We start from the raw sequence: 19,909 nt of genomic DNA, 5'->3' as shown, positions 1-19,909 counted from the left end.
CGTCTTAGCACTATTCTCAAGTAAGTACAAAAAATCATTGCCACTAAACAGCTACTTTTTAAACTTAATTAACTCTACTTAGTGAGTAAAACGACTCGGCAGGAAATCTTACATGACTTAGAAAAATGAGTATGGTTGATCTTCTTTTTTTTTCTTAACCATGAATGGCCTAGATAAATATAAACAATCTTAATGATACGTATTTATAAATAAGATTCCTTAAACATACATACACCCTTTTTTAACTAATTTTTTTCATATATACAATTTCAGGTTTTACCCGAGAGGCCATGCTTCAGGTTGGACCGTCTTCCATATATCTACTGACTTCATATAAATGAAAGGTACTTATGTTTTATTATAATAACACGTTCTAATTATTAAATTTAAAAGTGAACAGCTCATGGCATCAATATTTTATCTAGAAAATTGAAATGAAGCGTAGAGCAAAACGGCGAGGCATGAGCAACCGGATAAAAATCAAACTTAACTGACTCATCATCATTTTATTGGCTAAGCAAACTTATTACTAACTCATTTATGTCCTAACTCGTGTAGATATGCACTGCAAGGCAGGGGTTCTCAAACTTTTTTATTTTTAATTTCCTTTTTGTAAATTTTGCTGTATGCATTGTTTTTTTCTGACACAATATTTCTCAGGGCCGTGTCTTAGTTCCAAAATTAAGCGACGCGCCCCCGTGAATAGATAAATGAAATAATATTGAACCCAATTTGACAGAACCCCACTCTAAACAATACCCTTTTCTTACTCTTTGTATATGAATATTTCTAATGTCTGACTATTTCCTTTCAGTGTACTAAGGACTCGCTGATCTGCACTACCAGCTCATGTTCAACGTTACTGAACAACAAAGTAATCCGACAATCAGACTGGACCCGGTCACGTTAGGTAAGTTTACATACCTACTGCATACTACATACATACTATTTCTGAACCTCAGTAAAATATGGTTTTATAATGATGAAATATGGTTTTATAACATGATTAATACGTATAACCTAACAGACAGACATTTGTTCTCATAGTGAAAATATTCAGTATAAAGACTTTGTCAATTTATTGTATGATGTATGAAATCCTGTGAGACAATACATAGATTATAGAGTTACAACTGAAATGCAAACAAACCATCCATCGAAGGAGGTACTGTCATAGTATAACATACGTGTAGCTATTCAGTATTCATAGAAAAATGGCGGGACGCCCCATATAATATTGTACTTCAGCGCGACAATGAATAATCGCGCCCCCATAGCCATTAGACTAGAGCCTATCTTCTTGTATTACTAGGTCTTAAATCTAGGGCTTAGGTATCCTAGGTTATCTGAGATAATATAGTCTTACACCTAGATTATGATAACGACCTACTTACTGTCCTAACTAGTAGTTATCCTGCCTATAAATGAAATTCTGTATAACAGACGCCTTCCAGGAACATACATAACATCAGAGAGTGTTCATGGACTATATAAGACAGCATCGAAGCTATCCGATCTCCAATGTAAAGCGCAAACGTGATGTATAGCTTTCAAAATAGCCCTGAAGATGGCAGAACCTGCTATGAAAATGTACTAGACATATAGAGAACTATTTGTTTTAACATGGAATTCTATTGCTATTGTACATAGTTCACACACTTATGTTTCCAATTCCGGTCACTAGGTGGCAAACTCTTCTAAAGTGCTACAGTTCCGCGCTTCCTATTATTTTAGATACATGGGTATTTTTCTATATAAGTACCTAGTATTTCCAGTACTTGCCCCGCCATATAGGACATAAATAAAATTCTACCAGTACGTTAACAAAAATAATTTATTAAATAAAAACTAAAATTTGAAATAGGGTCGTGGGTGGTCAAGGCCCGGGTCTAAAATTTGCCACCGCGGAGCGGTACTGCCCTGGCTGGTGGTTATGACGGTGGTCCGCAGCAGGTGTGGGGGCCAGCGCTGAAGAGGAGCAGGGGCGACGGCGGGCGAACGACTCAGGCTCCAACCCAGCCGTCTGGATGTTGTGTGTGTGGATGCTGGTGACGGTGTGACACGTCGGCCGAACGGTCTTCTTTTTTAAAAATAACGGCGCACCCTGTAAATTTCCACGCATAGTCTTAGTGATGAGACCTTGTTCTTGCTCGCTCTGATAGGTGAACACCCTGTGACGATGATGATGATGAAGGTGGGACCAAGAATAAGCCGGTGCACCAGCAGCATAAGTGCATAAGCAGATAGCGTGTTTGTGTTGCACAAATCAGAGCGGAGTTACAAGCACAGCAAGGAAAAGCACAGAAGTAAGGAAGAAGAAAGTGACTAAATTAAGAAGGAGGTACGCACACATACTTATTCGTACCCGCCATTACATTACTTAGCACTAACAGAACAAAGGAAATTGCAAAGTCATTCCCTCTAAAAGCGTTTAGCATAAAATGGGAATGAGTAATTTAAATTAAGCATCTAACACTGTTAACAAAAGATAATTACAAGTGAGCTCACATTAGGATTAAAATTACACTATGTACTATTTTTTAAAATAACGTTCAACACTTTGCACTTACCAGTACGTGGGTGCGGGAACTCGTTATTTCGCGATTACGTCGCCGAATATATTTAAATTAAATAAATTTGCAGGTGTCCGCGCCCACCAGAAAATAATTAAAATTATAATTTGTACAGCGCGCGAGACGACACGGGCTGGCCCGTGTGCGCGACGGTACGTACGTGCGTAACGTTTGGCGGCTGGCGCGGACTGATCGGCTCGGCGCGGCGGCGGGGCTGCGCTCGCGCCTTCTAGAATATTCCGTGACGTCAGCTCAGACCGGTCGTAGTACAGTTGATACGAATAGCGCATGGACGGTCGGATTAACCTTGCGATGTCTATTACAGAGGTTTTTTAAAACATAATTATTTTATTATATTCTTAGTCGTACTTTAAAATAGAAAAGTAGAATAAGATAATTAATGTAAATATAAAATTGATTGTTAAATTTGTAAAAATAAATAGTTAGTTGATTAAAATAAATAATAAAAATAATAATTGATTAAAATAATTCATGCAACTATAATTAAAATTAATTTATAAATTAGTTATTTTATTAAAATTTGTATAATTAAAATTGTAAAAATAATAAAATTAAAGCTTATAATTAAAACATGTACGTGCAACGTTACAATACAACAGCCATAAAAACATACATTAAGACACAGAATAAATAATAGTGCTACGCACAGGCGCAAGGGAACGTCAAGATGCACCAATGCCAACAATTACTACGTAGCAATGCAAACCGAGCGATGCTGAAATCGCCTATTCGGGACGATGTTTAGTTCAACCCCTACGATTATGAGCTAATTTCCTAGAAATAGATTTTGTCTAACTTTACTACGCTATTTTAATGTTATTTTTTTTTCCAGATGCCAGAGGAAGACGAAAACATAACTGATCCTCCACTGATGCACGACTTCGCCCGGAACGCGGCAAGAACCAACAATGGAAGAAAATACTATAGACGTGTTTATTAACAATAAAGTTATTTTAGTTTTTATGAAATAGCGATTGAATAAAAATATTAGGTATATGAGTTTTATTTAGAGATGAAATAAGTCAGAAATACAGCACACCCACTCGTCTTCACAGCAACAAATGTAGCCTGGTAAGGCTAATAAAATAAGGTTATTAAAATTCTGGTTGCTCGGCACCAAAAGTAACCTTGCAACGGCTACTTCCTATTATTTATTTGTAAACCTTGGTATCCAAGATGTGTTCTACAGAGCACATCTTAGATCCCTTGGTCACGGAACCAAATGTAACTAAACCTCCGCTCACCTTACTTATTTACTTACTTGACTAACCAACGGTATGGCTAACCCCCCCTTAAATACACCCCGTAAATTTGGCCTTGTGATCGTCTAGCGTGAATAAGTAGAACCCTTCGATGTGAACCGCGATAACTTAGATCCTTTAATGAGTATCAGCTGTATTTTTGACTAATATTTAAAATTTTATTTATTTATATTTTAAAGAAGAATAAAGGTTATTGTAGCATAATAATATAGTGTTATAGAAGAGTATTTTATCAGATTTAGGCCTAGAAAGTTATATGTGAGAAAATTAATGACGTGATGAAGAAATTTTAGAATAAAAGTTAGTGAGTGAAACATACATGAAATAAATATTAAAAAAATATTTTGGTAATCATCCGCTACGCCTTATTAGTGGTCCCGGCTTGGGCAAGGGCTTGCGATACGGTATGGGACCCCTGACCTGATCAAACCACTTTATCAGGATCCTAAGCAAGTAAGCCTGAAGGGCTATCTATCTAAAAACTAACCCCCTTTTTGTTTTGTCTCTTTTTCCCTAGCTAAACCCCCCTTTCCCCAATACTGCTAATAGACCATAACTTCTCGATTTTTCTAATGTTTTATCGAAACACCGAGCAGTTGCTAACTTTTATAAGAACTAAGTCTACTAACTTTTCTAAGCTTTTGATTTTCCATCAGTGGACGGCGCTCGCATGCCACTGGGCCCTATAACAAACCTATGCTTTTTATTCCAAAGAATAGTTTGTTTCCCTAACCAACTTGATAGAATTTACCTTGAAAAACCAGTTAGCAACACTAAGTGTCCCGCAGCCACACCGAAAAATCAGAAATTGCTACCACAATTATTAATTTCACTCAAATAAATTAAGTAATAAGAGATTTTATAAATTACCAGTTTTACCACATATTTTAAGATAGTAAACACCACATTTAAAGTCCATTTAAACCATATAAATAGTAGTAGTTAAATTATTTCTCCACAATACACGTTGACCAATTATATTCCAAGACCAATCATAAAAGAACTCTACTTTTATAGAAATAGTGTGTGACTCTACCCTAATCCTATCGTTTTCCCTACTCTAACATATCTGAAACACAGACCCTCACTTACCATAGATCTTGTGTTCAGAATATGTACAAGTGTATCCCTACTAGAACTGTACAGTTCAGCCAGCGAAGCTGAGATAGGCAACCTATAGGCTTGAGTTCTGATCCCCCCCTCTGCTTTTGCCCGCGGGCTAGGGTAGCAGAGAGTAGATCGCCCTATCCGTGTATATATCCAGTATTCTAGGACACACCAGTACCAGCCACATGGGAGACCCAGCTGCGATCAACTTTACTTAGATGTGGATCGATCACAACCGAAATCCCCAACGACCAACGCCAGCATGGACTAGAGCACCGAGTAAATAAATATATATATATATAGGACCCCAGCCTCAAATACTGCCGACTTCTGTGAGCAAGGATTACTCCTAATGCCTTTCGTCAATCGTGAAAGTCCTCACTTCCATCTAACAGTTGGACTCTTTGAGACCGGTGAGAAAATACGCTTTTGTAAGTATAGAAAAGCGTCCAAGCCTCCACTTGGAACAAAAAGACTCCTAAACGCTCCTTGTTTGACACCGTAAGGGAAGAAGCGCCTAGCCGGACAACAGTCTGTCACAAACAATGATCTGGCTTATAACTTTCACAAAATAACCCCATAGAAAATTACTAATTTCAATTTTACTGACCAATTAAACAAACGAATGAAGTTTCCTTTACGTGCTATAATCTAAGCTTAGTTTTGCAAGAATTACTCCCTACAAAACCAAACACAGACTTATCTCCAAGCACCAGCCATACATCGACCCAGTCTTTGTATTGCTTAACGGCACTCATGAAACAAAGCACAGAAAACTTCACTATACACATCAATTTAAATGTAACACTACACTATAAATAGAACACTAAAATAACCCCACAACTGACAGTAAAGCAATTCCACCATAGGTCTAAGTTCAACTGTACGACGATATTGTCCCCGCACAACCAAACAGAGACACAATTTCAAAGTTTACAATCACTTAGAATAATTTCCAAGTAAAAACAAACAGAGAAATAATAGCAGAACAACTTCACTCACCAGTATAACACACGAAAGCCAGAGACACTGTTAGTCTTGTAGATATTTTAAGAATGACGCGCGTCGGCTCGCTCCGACCCTTTTATAGTATCTAATGGAGACACAACAGAGACTGGGGACATAATGGAGACTGGAGACATACTGGAGACTTAACAGAGACATAACAGAGACATACTGGAGACTGGAGACATAATGGAGACATAACAGAGACATACTGGGGACTGGAGACATACCGGAGACACAACAGAGACATAATGGAGACTGGAGACCTACTGGGGACATAATGGAGACTGGTTTGTTTACTAAGCCGTACACCCTATACATTTAACGTCCATGTTCTCTCAGCAAATAATCGTTTACCTATCAGTAGTAACATCTGCATGCTTGCACGTGTTTTAGAGAGAGACAGAGCTATTGATATTGTTACCTATGTAGTCCAATAGTGGAGTGTTTCGTAAATATTTTTACGTAAATATTATTTTGTGAAAGATTGTTTAAATCAATTTAGTAAGTAACTTCGCAATGAAAGATCACATTTGTTCCTAATTGTTACATTGAATGATATATTCAGGAAGTATAATAATCAATATTAGTGATTATTACCTCTCTGACTTGTAATTAGAACCAAGACGCAATATCGGAACGTCATTCGTTTGTCAGATCAGATTGTCAATGTCAACAATCCATCCATGTGAATATAGTTTGTAAATAAGCTTTTTCCAATAAGTTGTGCATCAAATAATAGTGAATTTTATGAGTGATGACGTAACTAAACATGTGATAAAGCTTCGCAGATATTATTTGTTAAAATATTCAATGAAATCCCGAAGGAAATATGCACCAAAAAGTTGGTCAAGGAAAAGTTGATTCGCCGTAAGTTTTATATGTAATAACGAGTCCATTTCCTCGTCATAGATGCTTGTTCTGTTACAACTCGCCCCCAGATTGGATTTCTTTTACAAAATACAAAGTGGTTAGTAAAAAAATCCAATCTTATTTAGCAAAAGAAGCAATAAAATTGAATAAAAGAAAAATATCTCTAGATCAGTCGGAAATATCCCCCCCCATTTCTAATTGTGTGGTGTGTATTCCAATACTATGCGACTGCTAGCGACTCAGTTTTGAAATCAGCTCATCAGAGTCTCGACAATGAACCATGATAACTCCTTCCTCAGAGTCCACGCATCGCCAGGGATACCAGGTTGTGAATCTGATAGGTCCTATTAACCCGTTCTTGCTAGCTCGTTCCCCGGTCGCGGCGAATATTCATTCCATCCACACTGTTGGACCGGAATAATTATCGTAATAATTTCAACGAGTTCACAATAACTTCCCACGCAATTACGAAGAAACCTTTAGAGCTCTCATTATAAGTCCAGAGCCTTCAATCTCCATTGTCGGAACTCAAACCAATTTCTCTACTTAATCACTCCAGCCACATGTTTTGGCGCATGTCTCAACTTGAATAAAATATACTGACTTAAAGTTTGTTTGAGTGTTTTTTTTTTTTATAAAACAAACCATAAATGACATAGGCATGTACCTCAACTCGGTACCATATCATTATTTGATCAAATGTAGCAATTATTTGATGATACTAAACTTCACATATTTGATCACATAACAAGGAAACAAATATTGAAAAGAGCCTCGTTCTCACTAGACGATATCGGCCCTTAAATATGTCGATTGTCAAATACATCCCATTCAAGATGAGGTGTGTGGTTTTCGTATGGGTCTCATTACCTTGTGTAGTTAGTAGTCACAAAAAACTACCCTTGAAATGGGTCGAATCCATTGGATTTTAACCTAACCAATAAGAATTTTATGACTAATGTGTTCCCAAAATCCCCCCCTTGTTTGTTCCCCTCAAATTCCGACCAAACTAGTTTTGACTACTTTCCAGCGCTGTCTGTCTGTATCAATCCACTCATTCCATAAAATAAAACATTCGAGACACACTTTCATATCTTACATCCGTCATATCCAGCCATTCAATCTATCAAACATACATCTATAAGCATTCATCACCTCTAACTTATACACAATACACATACACTCGTTCATTCCTCCTCAATTACGCTTTCACTCGATTGTTTACAGAAAGCCAGCGCTTTTAAAAGTAATCAAAATAAAGAATAAAAATAGAAATAGAAACTAGATAATAATTTTAAAAGTTTACCTATCCCATTTTACCCTACTCTACCCTGGCTCGAAGACAAAGAAAATTTTATTTTATTTATAAGAGGTCCTACATTCATCATTTATAAAGTAATTACTATTTAAAGTATTTACTAACCGCAAACCATTGGACAACATGTTACACCTTAATCATAATTTATCTGCTACAAAATTGTATGACGATCGAGCATACCAACTTAAGAACAATGACAGTTTGAGTAATGTCGCCAATAGAACACCTTTTGGCGGGGAAAAGCGTATATATATGTTATCTGTGGCTAAATTATTTTCTTTAATCTATCAATCTATCTTGTTTACCGCGAAACCGCTTTGTCCGCGAAAGAATGACAGATCTATTTATGTATGGACCATTTTAGCGCTATACTGCCTACAACATGAATCTGTAATAACTTAAAACAAATGTTTTCCATTTAAAATTTCAAATGTGGTCCGAAGAATAAACTTTCAGATCAATGTAAAATATGTTTGTGTCACTAAGTCAGTTTTAATTTTTATAACCTATAAATTCGTTAGGAAATCAGGCGAAAACGCGTTATTTTAATTCATTGCAATAAGTGTTAGGTGTACAGTAGACCTAGTAAAATCTAGCCTAGTGCAATGGACGTAAATATACTGGATCCTTAACTTTACAGCAAAGGTAAGCTTTTGTTTTTACTCTTCAATCTGTCATGAAACACGAAACTCCTGAACACACCTCGTTTAAAGAGTAAACATCAAAAATATATATTCGATTAATTTACTTGACCTAGGCTACCTAACTGTACTTGGAATTTATAAAAATTTTGCGGTTCCAAACAATGAAATGACTTAATTATTTTTCTGAGGCAATAGCTTATTGATTATGGAAAGTAATATTTGTAGGCCTTCAAATAAATGTTATGGCATTTAAAAATGAGCATTGAGTCTTGTACAAACTTTGTATTTTTCAGAGATAAAGATTGACGTTGGATTGGACACTTAAATAAAATTATGTAGACTGAAAATCTAGACTTAATATAAATATTGTTCTTGTTACAATGGGTTTAAACAATGTATGTATTAATTTTCAGTATATCTAATCGGTAATCAACACCTAAACAATTCCAACTAGTTGCAAGCTGAACGGGACAATTTTCCGGCGTGTCCTTTATGGACTGTACTCCGTCTTAGCACTATTCTCAAGTAAGTACAAAAAATCATTGCCACTAAACAGCTACTTTTTAAACTTAATTAACTCTACTTAGTGAGTAAAACGACTCGGCAGGAAATCTTACATGACTTAGAAAAATGAGTATGGTTGATCTTCTTTTTTTTTTCTTAACCATGAATGGCCTAGATAAATATAAACAATCTTAATGATACGTATTTATAAATAAGATTCCTTAAACATACATACACCCTTTTTTAACTAATTTTTTCATATATACAATTTCAGGTTTTACCCGAGAGGCCATGCTTCAGGTTGGACCGTCTTCCATATATCTACTGACTTCATATAAATGAAAGGTACTTATGTTTTATTATAATAACACGTTCTAATTATTAAATTTAAAAGTGAACAGCTCATGGCATCAATATTTTATCTAGAAAATTGAAATGAAGCGTAGAGCAAAACGGCGAGGCATGAGCAACCGGATAAAAATCAAACTTAACTGACTCATCATCATTTTATTGGCTAAGCAAACTTATTACTAACTCATTTATGTCCTAACTCGTGTAGATATGCACTGCAAGGCAGGGGTTCTCAAACTTTTTTATTTTTAATTTCCTTTTTGTAAATTTTGCTGTATGCATTGTTTTTTTCTGACACAATATTTCTCAGGGCCGTGTCTTAGTTCCAAAATTAAGCGACGCGCCCCCGTGAATAGATAAATGAAATAATATTGAACCCAATTTGACAGAACCCCACTCTAAACAATACCCTTTTCTTACTCTTTGTATATGAATATTTCTAATGTCTGACTATTTCCTTTCAGTGTACTAAGGACTCGCTGATCTGCACTACCAGCTCATGTTCAACGTTACTGAACAACAAAGTAATCCGACAATCAGACTGGACCCGGTCACGTTAGGTAAGTTTACATACCTACTGCATACTACATACATACTATTTCTGAACCTCAGTAAAATATGGTTTTATAATGATGAAATATGGTTTTATAACATGATTAATACGTATAACCTAACAGACAGACATTTGTTCTCATAGTGAAAATATTCAGTATAAAGACTTTGTCAATTTATTGTATGATGTATGAAATCCTGTGAGACAATACATAGATTATAGAGTTACAACTGAAATGCAAACAAACCATCCATCGAAGGAGGTACTGTCATAGTATAACATACGTGTAGCTATTCAGTATTCATAGAAAAATGGCGGGACGCCCCATATAATATTGTACTTCAGCGCGACAATGAATAATCGCGCCCCCATAGCCATTAGACTAGAGCCTATCTTCTTGTATTACTAGGTCTTAAATCTAGGGCTTAGGTATCCTAGGTTATCTGAGATAATATAGTCTTACACCTAGATTATGATAACGACCTACTTACTGTCCTAACTAGTAGTTATCCTGCCTATAAATGAAATTCTGTATAACAGACGCCTTCCAGGAACATACATAACATCAGAGAGTGTTCATGGACTATATAAGACAGCATCGAAGCTATCCGATCTCCAATGTAAAGCGCAAACGTGATGTATAGCTTTCAAAATAGCCCTGAAGATGGCAGAACCTGCTATGAAAATGTACTAGACATATAGAGAACTATTTGTTTTAACATGGAATTCTATTGCTATTGTACATAGTTCACACACTTATGTTTCCAATTCCGGTCACTAGGTGGCAAACTCTTCTAAAGTGCTACAGTTCCGCGCTTCCTATTATTTTAGATACATGGGTATTTTTCTATATAAGTACCTAGTATTTCCAGTACTTGCCCCGCCATATAGGACATAAATAAAATTCTACCAGTACGTTAACAAAAATAATTTATTAAATAAAAACTAAAATTTGAAATAGGGTCGTGGGTGGTCAAGGCCCGGGTCTAAAATTTGCCACCGCGGAGCGGTACTGCCCTGGCTGGTGGTTATGACGGTGGTCCGCAGCAGGTGTGGGGGCCAGCGCTGAAGAGGAGCAGGGGCGACGGCGGGCGAACGACTCAGGCTCCAACCCAGCCGTCTGGATGTTGTGTGTGGATGCTGGTGACGGTGTGACACGTCGGCCGAACGGTCTTCTTTTTTAAAAATAACGGCGCACCCTGTAAATTTCCACGCATAGTCTTAGTGATGAGACCTTGTTCTTGCTCGCTCTGATAGGTGAACACCCTGTGACGATGATGATGATGAAGGTGGGACCAAGAATAAGCCGGTGCACCAGCAGCATAAGTGCATAAGCAGATAGCGTGTTTGTGTTGCACAAATCAGAGCGGAGTTACAAGCACAGCAAGGAAAAGCACAGAAGTAAGGAAGAAGAAAGTGACTAAATTAAGAAGGAGGTACGCACACATACTTATTCGTACCCGCCATTACATTACTTAGCACTAACAGAACAAAGGAAATTGCAAAGTCATTCCCTCTAAAAGCGTTTAGCATAAAATGGGAATGAGTAATTTAAATTAAGCATCTAACACTGTTAACAAAAGATAATTACAAGTGAGCTCACATTAGGATTAAAATTACACTATGTACTATTTTTTAAAATAACGTTCAACACTTTGCACTTACCAGTACGTGGGTGCGGGAACTCGTTATTTCGCGATTACGTCGCCGAATATATTTAAATTAAATAAATTTGCAGGTGTCCGCGCCCACCAGAAAATAATTAAAATTATAATTTGTACAGCGCGCGAGACGACACGGGCTGGCCCGTGTGCGCGACGGTACGTACGTGCGTAACGTTTGGCGGCTGGCGCGGACTGATCGGCTCGGCGCGGCGGCGGGGCTGCGCTCGCGCCTTCTAGAATATTCCGTGACGTCAGCTCAGACCGGTCGTAGTACAGTTGATACGAATAGCGCATGGACGGTCGGATTAACCTTGCGATGTCTATTACAGAGGTTTTTTAAAACATAATTATTTTATTATATTCTTAGTCGTACTTTAAAATAGAAAAGTAGAATAAGATAATTAATGTAAATATAAAATTGATTGTTAAATTTGTAAAAATAAATAGTTAGTTGATTAAAATAAATAATAAAAATAATAATTGATTAAAATAATTCATGCAACTATAATTAAAATTAATTTATAAATTAGTTATTTTATTAAAATTTGTATAATTAAAATTGTAAAAATAATAAAATTAAAGCTTATAATTAAAACATGTACGTGCAACGTTACAATACAACAGCCATAAAAACATACATTAAGACACAGAATAAATAATAGTGCTACGCACAGGCGCAAGGGAACGTCAAGATGCACCAATGCCAACAATTACTACGTAGCAATGCAAACCGAGCGATGCTGAAATCGCCTATTCGGGACGATGTTTAGTTCAACCCCTACGATTATGAGCTAATTTCCTAGAAATAGATTTTGTCTAACTTTACTACGCTATTTTAATGTTATTTTTTTTTCCAGATGCCAGAGGAAGACGAAAACATAACTGATCCTCCACTGATGCACGACTTCGCCCGGAACGCGGCAAGAACCAACAATGGAAGAAAATACTATAGACGTGTTTATTAACAATAAAGTTATTTTAGTTTTTATGAAATAGCGATTGAATAAAAATATTAGGTATATGAGTTTTATTTAGAGATGAAATAAGTCAGAAATACAGCACACCCACTCGTCTTCACAGCAACAAATGTAGCCTGGTAAGGCTAATAAAATAAGGTTATTAAAATTCTGGTTGCTCGGCACCAAAAGTAACCTTGCAACGGCTACTTCCTATTATTTATTTGTAAACCTTGGTATCCAAGATGTGTTCTACAGAGCACATCTTAGATCCCTTGGTCACGGAACCAAATGTAACTAAACCTCCGCTCACCTTACTTATTTACTTACTTGACTAACCAACGGTATGGCTAACCCCCCCTTAAATACACCCCGTAAATTTGGCCTTGTGATCGTCTAGCGTGAATAAGTAGAACCCTTCGATGTGAACCGCGATAACTTAGATCCTTTAATGAGTATCAGCTGTATTTTTGACTAATATTTAAAATTTTATTTATTTATATTTTAAAGAAGAATAAAGGTTATTGTAGCATAATAATATAGTGTTATAGAAGAGTATTTTATCAGATTTAGGCCTAGAAAGTTATATGTGAGAAAATTAATGACGTGATGAAGAAATTTTAGAATAAAAGTTAGTGAGTGAAACATACATGAAATAAATATTAAAAAAATATTTTGGTAATCATCCGCTACGCCTTATTAGTGGTCCCGGCTTGGGCAAGGGCTTGCGATACGGTATGGGACCCCTGACCTGATCAAACCACTTTATCAGGATCCTAAGCAAGTAAGCCTGAAGGGCTATCTATCTAAAAACTAACCCCCTTTTTGTTTTGTCTCTTTTTCCCTAGCTAAACCCCCCTTTCCCCAATACTGCTAATAGACCATAACTTCTCGATTTTTCTAATGTTTTATCGAAACACCGAGCAGTTGCTAACTTTTATAAGAACTAAGTCTACTAACTTTTCTAAGCTTTTGATTTTCCATCAGTGGACGGCGCTCGCATGCCACTGGGCCCTATAACAAACCTATGCTTTTTATTCCAAAGAATAGTTTGTTTCCCTAACCAACTTGATAGAATTTACCTTGAAAAACCAGTTAGCAACACTAAGTGTCCCGCAGCCACACCGAAAAATCAGAAATTGCTACCACAATTATTAATTTCACTCAAATAAATTAAGTAATAAGAGATTTTATAAATTACCAGTTTTACCACATATTTTAAGATAGTAAACACCACATTTAAAGTCCATTTAAACCATATAAATAGTAGTAGTTAAATTATTTCTCCACAATACACGTTGACCAATTATATTCCAAGACCAATCATAAAAGAACTCTACTTTTATAGAAATAGTGTGTGACTCTACCCTAATCCTATCGTTTTCCCTACTCTAACATATCTGAAACACAGACCCTCACTTACCATAGATCTTGTGTTCAGAATATGTACAAGTGTATCCCTACTAGAACTGTACAGTTCAGCCAGCGAAGCTGAGATAGGCAACCTATAGGCTTGAGTTCTGATCCCCCTCTGCTTTTGCCCGCGGGCTAGGGTAGCAGAGAGTAGATCGCCCTATCCGTGTATATATCCAGTATTCTAGGACACACCAGTACCAGCCACATGGGAGACCCAGCTGCGATCAACTTTACTTAGATGTGGATCGATCACAACCGAAATCCCCAACGACCAACGCCAGCATGGACTAGAGCACCGAGTAAATAAATATATATATATATAGGACCCCAGCCTCAAATACTGCCGACTTCTGTGAGCAAGGATTACTCCTAATGCCTTTCGTCAATCGTGAAAGTCCTCACTTCCATCTAACAGTTGGACTCTTTGAGACCGGTGAGAAAATACGCTTTTGTAAGTATAGAAAAGCGTCCAAGCCTCCACTTGGAACAAAAAGACTCCTAAACGCTCCTTGTTTGACACCGTAAGGGAAGAAGCGCCTAGCCGGACAACAGTCTGTCACAAACAATGATCTGGCTTATAACTTTCACAAAATAACCCCATAGAAAATTACTAATTTCAATTTTACTGACCAATTAAACAAACGAATGAAGTTTCCTTTACGTGCTATAATCTAAGCTTAGTTTTGCAAGAATTACTCCCTACAAAACCAAACACAGACTTATCTCCAAGCACCAGCCATACATCGACCCAGTCTTTGTATTGCTTAACGGCACTCATGAAACAAAGCACAGAAAACTTCACTATACACATCAATTTAAATGTAACACTACACTATAAATAGAACACTAAAATAACCCCACAACTGACAGTAAAGCAATTCCACCATAGGTCTAAGTTCAACTGTACGACGATATTGTCCCCGCACAACCAAACAGAGACACAATTTCAAAGTTTACAATCACTTAGAATAATTTCCAAGTAAAAACAAACAGAGAAATAATAGCAGAACAACTTCACTCACCAGTATAACACACGAAAGCCAGAGACACTGTTAGTCTTGTAGATATTTTAAGAATGACGCGCGTCGGCTCGCTCCGACCCTTTTATAGTATCTAATGGAGACACAACAGAGACTGGGGACATAATGGAGACTGGAGACATACTGGAGACTTAACAGAGACATAACAGAGACATACTGGAGACTGGAGACATAATGGAGACATAACAGAGACATACTGGGGACTGGAGACATACCGGAGACACAACAGAGACATAATGGAGACTGGAGACCTACTGGGGACATAATGGAGACTGGTTTGTTTACTAAGCCGTACACCCTATACATTTAACGTCCATGTTCTCTCAGCAAATAATCGTTTACCTATCAGTAGTAACATCTGCATGCTTGCACGTGTTTTAGAGAGAGACAGAGCTATTGATATTGTTACCTATGTAGTCCAATAGTGGAGTGTTTCGTAAATATTTTTACGTAAATATTATTTTGTGAAAGATTGTTTAAATCAATTTAGTAAGTAACTTCGCAATGAAAGATCACATTTGTTCCTAATTGTTACATTGAATGATATATTCAGGAAGTATAATAATCAATATTAGTGATTATTACCTCTCTGACTTGTAATTAGAACCAAGACGCAATATCGGAACGTCATTCGTTTGTCAGATCAGATTGTCAATGTCAACAATCCATCCATGTGAATATAGTTTGTAAATAAGCTTTTTCCAATAAGTTGTGCATCAAATAATAGTGAATTTTATGAGTGATGACGTAACTAAACATGTGATAAAGCTTCGCAGATATTATTTGTTAAAATATTCAATGAAATCCCGAAGGAAATATGCACCAAAAAGTTGGTCAAGGAAAAGTTGATTCGCCGTAAGTTTTATATGTAATAACGAGTCCATTTCCTCGTCATAGATGCTTGTTCTGTTACAGTACCCCGAAGTTGTAATGCCATCTAGGTCACCCTACCTTTTTCTGTATAGTACTGAAGTACGTTTTTTTCTTAGACTTTATCTGTCTATACGGAGTTATATATGTCTTTGGTAAGGTACAGCGGGGCAAATATTCAACTCGCCCAGGATTGAAGAGGTTCAAAAAAGCTGAAGAACCAACAGTGAACTTGCCCGATTCTAATATACCTAGTATACCTACATGTGTTATATTTTATGAATGAAGTAGGTACCTCAATACTCGTAACTTGTAAATTTTATGATTCATCGGTATATCGGTTTCAAAGTCAGTTTTGGCCTAACTCACCCCAAATTACGGTATGTATATTTGGGTAAGGCGACTAACCTACTAATTTTAACTACAACCAAGACGGTTAGTGACCCTCGCTAGGAAGCAAAAGGGCCGGGGTTTAAATTGAGGATTAAGGGCATATATTTGTGTTTATCGTGGAATATATTTAGTTCTTGAGTTATGGGTTTATATTTGATACCTATTTGAGTATGTACCTACATACATAATTATGTTATATACCTATGTAGTATTGCTACATATGCTTTTTTATTTACTATGTATGTGACGGCGAAAAGATACTTCGTGCCGTAGCGTAGGCGTACACTTGTATAGTGAAGTGAAAGAGTATTTGTAAATACAAACAAAGGCTCTTCATATTGTTATTTTTTACATAACAATACATATTTATATCAAGGCATATTAAGGTTTAAAATTATTAATGCAATAAAAAATTAAATTCAGTAATGTGATCTAAAAAAAATTATGTTTTGGTACGTAACCGTCTGGTGGCGCTTTTCACTTTCTCCATCCAATAAATGTCATTTGCAACAAAATCTTAGCTCTGTTCATCAAGTCTTTCAATACCAACAGGTAATTTACGCCTTGATATTACGTACATAAGTTACAAGTATAGAAATTATCAACTTTGCATGCATGTAATATGTATGTAGGCCTGTAATATCGAAAGCAACGGATCGATATGCCTAGTAACTAGAAATTAACCGTTTAGGCAGACCTCGGACACTGGCAATCAAATATATGAAAGAGTCGCGTTCCTGTACCGTGCAAGTAAATGCTGGAACAATATTCCTCCACCCATTCGTCGTTTAAGACCCAAACTAAATTTCAAGCATAAGTATCGATTAAACCTTTTAAAGGAGCAAAAAGAAAAAGGCTGAAACTCCTCTTTCTTTTTAAGTGTATATATATATATTTCTTCGTTTTGGTTGCATTGCGTACTTCTGCCACTAAATATGTTTTTAAAATACAGATAACACTATTGAAAAATGTATATATTTGCTGCGACTGTCATACAGATACATACACATAGAGACTTGCTCACACTAACACAACATGTACACAGACACTTATATGAACGTACTTATAATAAAGCGTTGCACAAACTTTTATAAAAGGTTCTGGCAGAATATCAGCGATGTGGCTTGCCATGGGCTTGCCGCATCATCATGCTGAGCCAGCGCCAATTCTCTGCCATGACACATGGTCGTATCATTATTAGTTTAGATTTTTTAGAATAGATTGTTTTTCTTAATTTTAAGTTGCATGTAAATGTTTTGTAATTTAAACCATGTATGTTGTGGAAATGAATAAAGTTTTTATCTATCTATCTATTCCTAGCACACAGTCTAAGCTCGTGTAGGTGAACGCGTACACATGCTTGTATGAGTGAAATATGACAGGTCGACTGTTCGCGTTTTTGACAGACGGTAACTGTGAGGTAACCGAGAGGGGGTGGGCACTTTCAGCGGGGAGCGGGAGTGGCCATACCTACTGTACGATAGTACTCTTTATTATACTGTGGTTTAGGTGCGCTGTTGACTTTCTTCATACAATGAAGAACATTTTCCGCACAGTTTTCGCTATCGCGTCACGTATTATAAAACGTCAAAACTCTTAGAGAGGCGCTGCTCATAAAATGTTTTAGCACCAATTACATAGGTAATTTACGCTTTAATATTAAGCTACAATCATAGAATATCAACTTTGACACATTATAATATAAGTATGTATGGTGTCATCTTGTCCTCTTGTCCCGGCCGGTTTCGGCCTCAGCGACTGGGTTTGGTATGGCTATTGAGAGCGACGGTCATGAGCATGTATGGTGTATGAAAGTGTGAAGTAAGCAAGGTATTGTAAGCTTACCTGCTAACAGTGAATGGGCGGGCGATGGTGTGGGGACCGCGCGCGGCCGCACGCTCTGCGGCCGCGATCTCCCGCCGTCCACCTGCGGGGGCTCCGCCCTTCTGTACAAAATACAACACGTTACTAACTACTGTACATACATACATACATACAATCACGCCTGTATCCCATAAAGGGGTAAGCAGAGCACATGAAACTACTAAAGCTTCAGTGCCACTCTTGGCAAATAAGGGGTTGAAAGAAAACGAAACTGTGACATTGCAGTGACAGGTAGCCAGCCTCTCGCCTACGCCACAATTTAACCCATATCCCACAGTCGCCTACTAACTACTGTACGCTATGAAATATATTATCATATACTTACAAAAGAAAATATGACAGTCCACTGTTGCCGGGCCGGGAATTGACGCATTACGCGGCTGGATTTCAATGGAAAAAATCCAAGATGGCGTCTGTCTTAGATCCGATATCGGATCGGATACCGGTAATGTGAAAACGCACTAACTAAGCGGCTTAGTGGCAGACTGGCAAACATCTCTCGTCGTGCGCCTATATACAAAATGGTATCGTTTGCAATTGTTTAAAATGCCATAGGTTACAGACTTGAGACTACTATAGGTATATCGTCACTACTTTTAAAAAAACTTGTATCTTCGTCTGTCAATGAAAAGAAAATTGTAGTAAGTATATATGGAATGCATATAGACTTACTGCGTTTTAACTTTGAGGAACAGCGTGAGATACGAGATTTTTTAAAAGTAGTGACGATATAGTAGGTTACAAACTAATACTAAACTGTCTGACGTTTTTATTACTGTGCAGGTACTTATAGCTTGGTCAAACGCAAACCTAGACGTCCTTAATCTATAAAATATTATGTCGTAACTTTTACTGCTATTACGTAAAAGATTATAGCGCTGCGCAGTCAAAACCACATGTACTAGTACTTACAGGTACATGAGAGCTTTCGTGCTTTGTACAATACGGTTTACTTCTGAGTCTTCTGACCTCCGTCTGGGTGGTTTAAAGTTACATTATGTATATCTATCTGTCTAGCTCTTTAAGGTCAGATGGCGAAACGGCCTCATTTATAGCAAATATAGCTATTGGTATAGAAGCCGTCTCTTTTTCACAATATGTTACAGACACTGTCTACTTGTCAAAACGAGATAAATCATAGCAGATCGAATCCTGACACCATATGAACTGTATACAGCTTGTAGGGCATAGCGCGCGCTGACAATGTAGAAATGAATTAGGTAGTGTGTCCCACGGCGATGCCACATGGAGGGAAAGTACCTTAAATATCGTAGATAGCATATTTTGCTGAAAGAAGACTTCATTTTATTTTAAAAACTTAGTAAAAGTGCATTCAATTTTTTTTAATTTTTACTACGAGGACTTATACAGGCTGTATTTTGATAGCGGGTCAGTAAGGCCAGCTATGAGATCCCGTAGTCCTACATGAAAATAGTCTAAGGGGACCATCCATCAATTTCAAATTGAGGAAAAAA

The 19,909-nt window shown here is 37.0% G+C and overlaps 1 protein-coding gene and 2 long non-coding RNA genes across 3 annotated transcripts in view; 2 read left to right on the top strand and 1 right to left on the bottom strand.

Annotated features, from left to right (window-relative positions):
- Positions 1-19,909, bottom strand: part of LOC125234054 (sodium channel protein para-like) — a 128,454-nt gene that overhangs the window by 55,262 nt on the left and 53,283 nt on the right. The window contains 1 exon segment of the mRNA XM_048140232.1: positions 18,396-18,496. The gene's annotated coding sequence lies outside the window, so the exon portion shown is untranslated.
- LOC125234063 lies at positions 284-3,625 on the top strand. Its single transcript, XR_007177925.1, has 3 exons — positions 284-344; positions 815-910; positions 3,427-3,625. It is a non-coding gene; the product is annotated as an uncharacterized LOC125234063 (long non-coding RNA).
- Positions 9,592-12,931, top strand: LOC125234062. The gene is made up of 3 exons (XR_007177924.1): positions 9,592-9,652; positions 10,123-10,218; positions 12,733-12,931. It is a non-coding gene; the product is annotated as an uncharacterized LOC125234062 (long non-coding RNA).

The sequence above is a fragment of the Leguminivora glycinivorella genome, chromosome 15 (assembly GCF_023078275.1).
Source record: "Leguminivora glycinivorella isolate SPB_JAAS2020 chromosome 15, LegGlyc_1.1, whole genome shotgun sequence".
Lineage (NCBI taxonomy): Eukaryota > Metazoa > Arthropoda > Insecta > Lepidoptera > Tortricidae > Leguminivora > Leguminivora glycinivorella.
The sequence above is the reverse complement of the archived record's forward strand: the minus strand, read 5'-3'. Positions and strand labels throughout refer to the sequence as shown.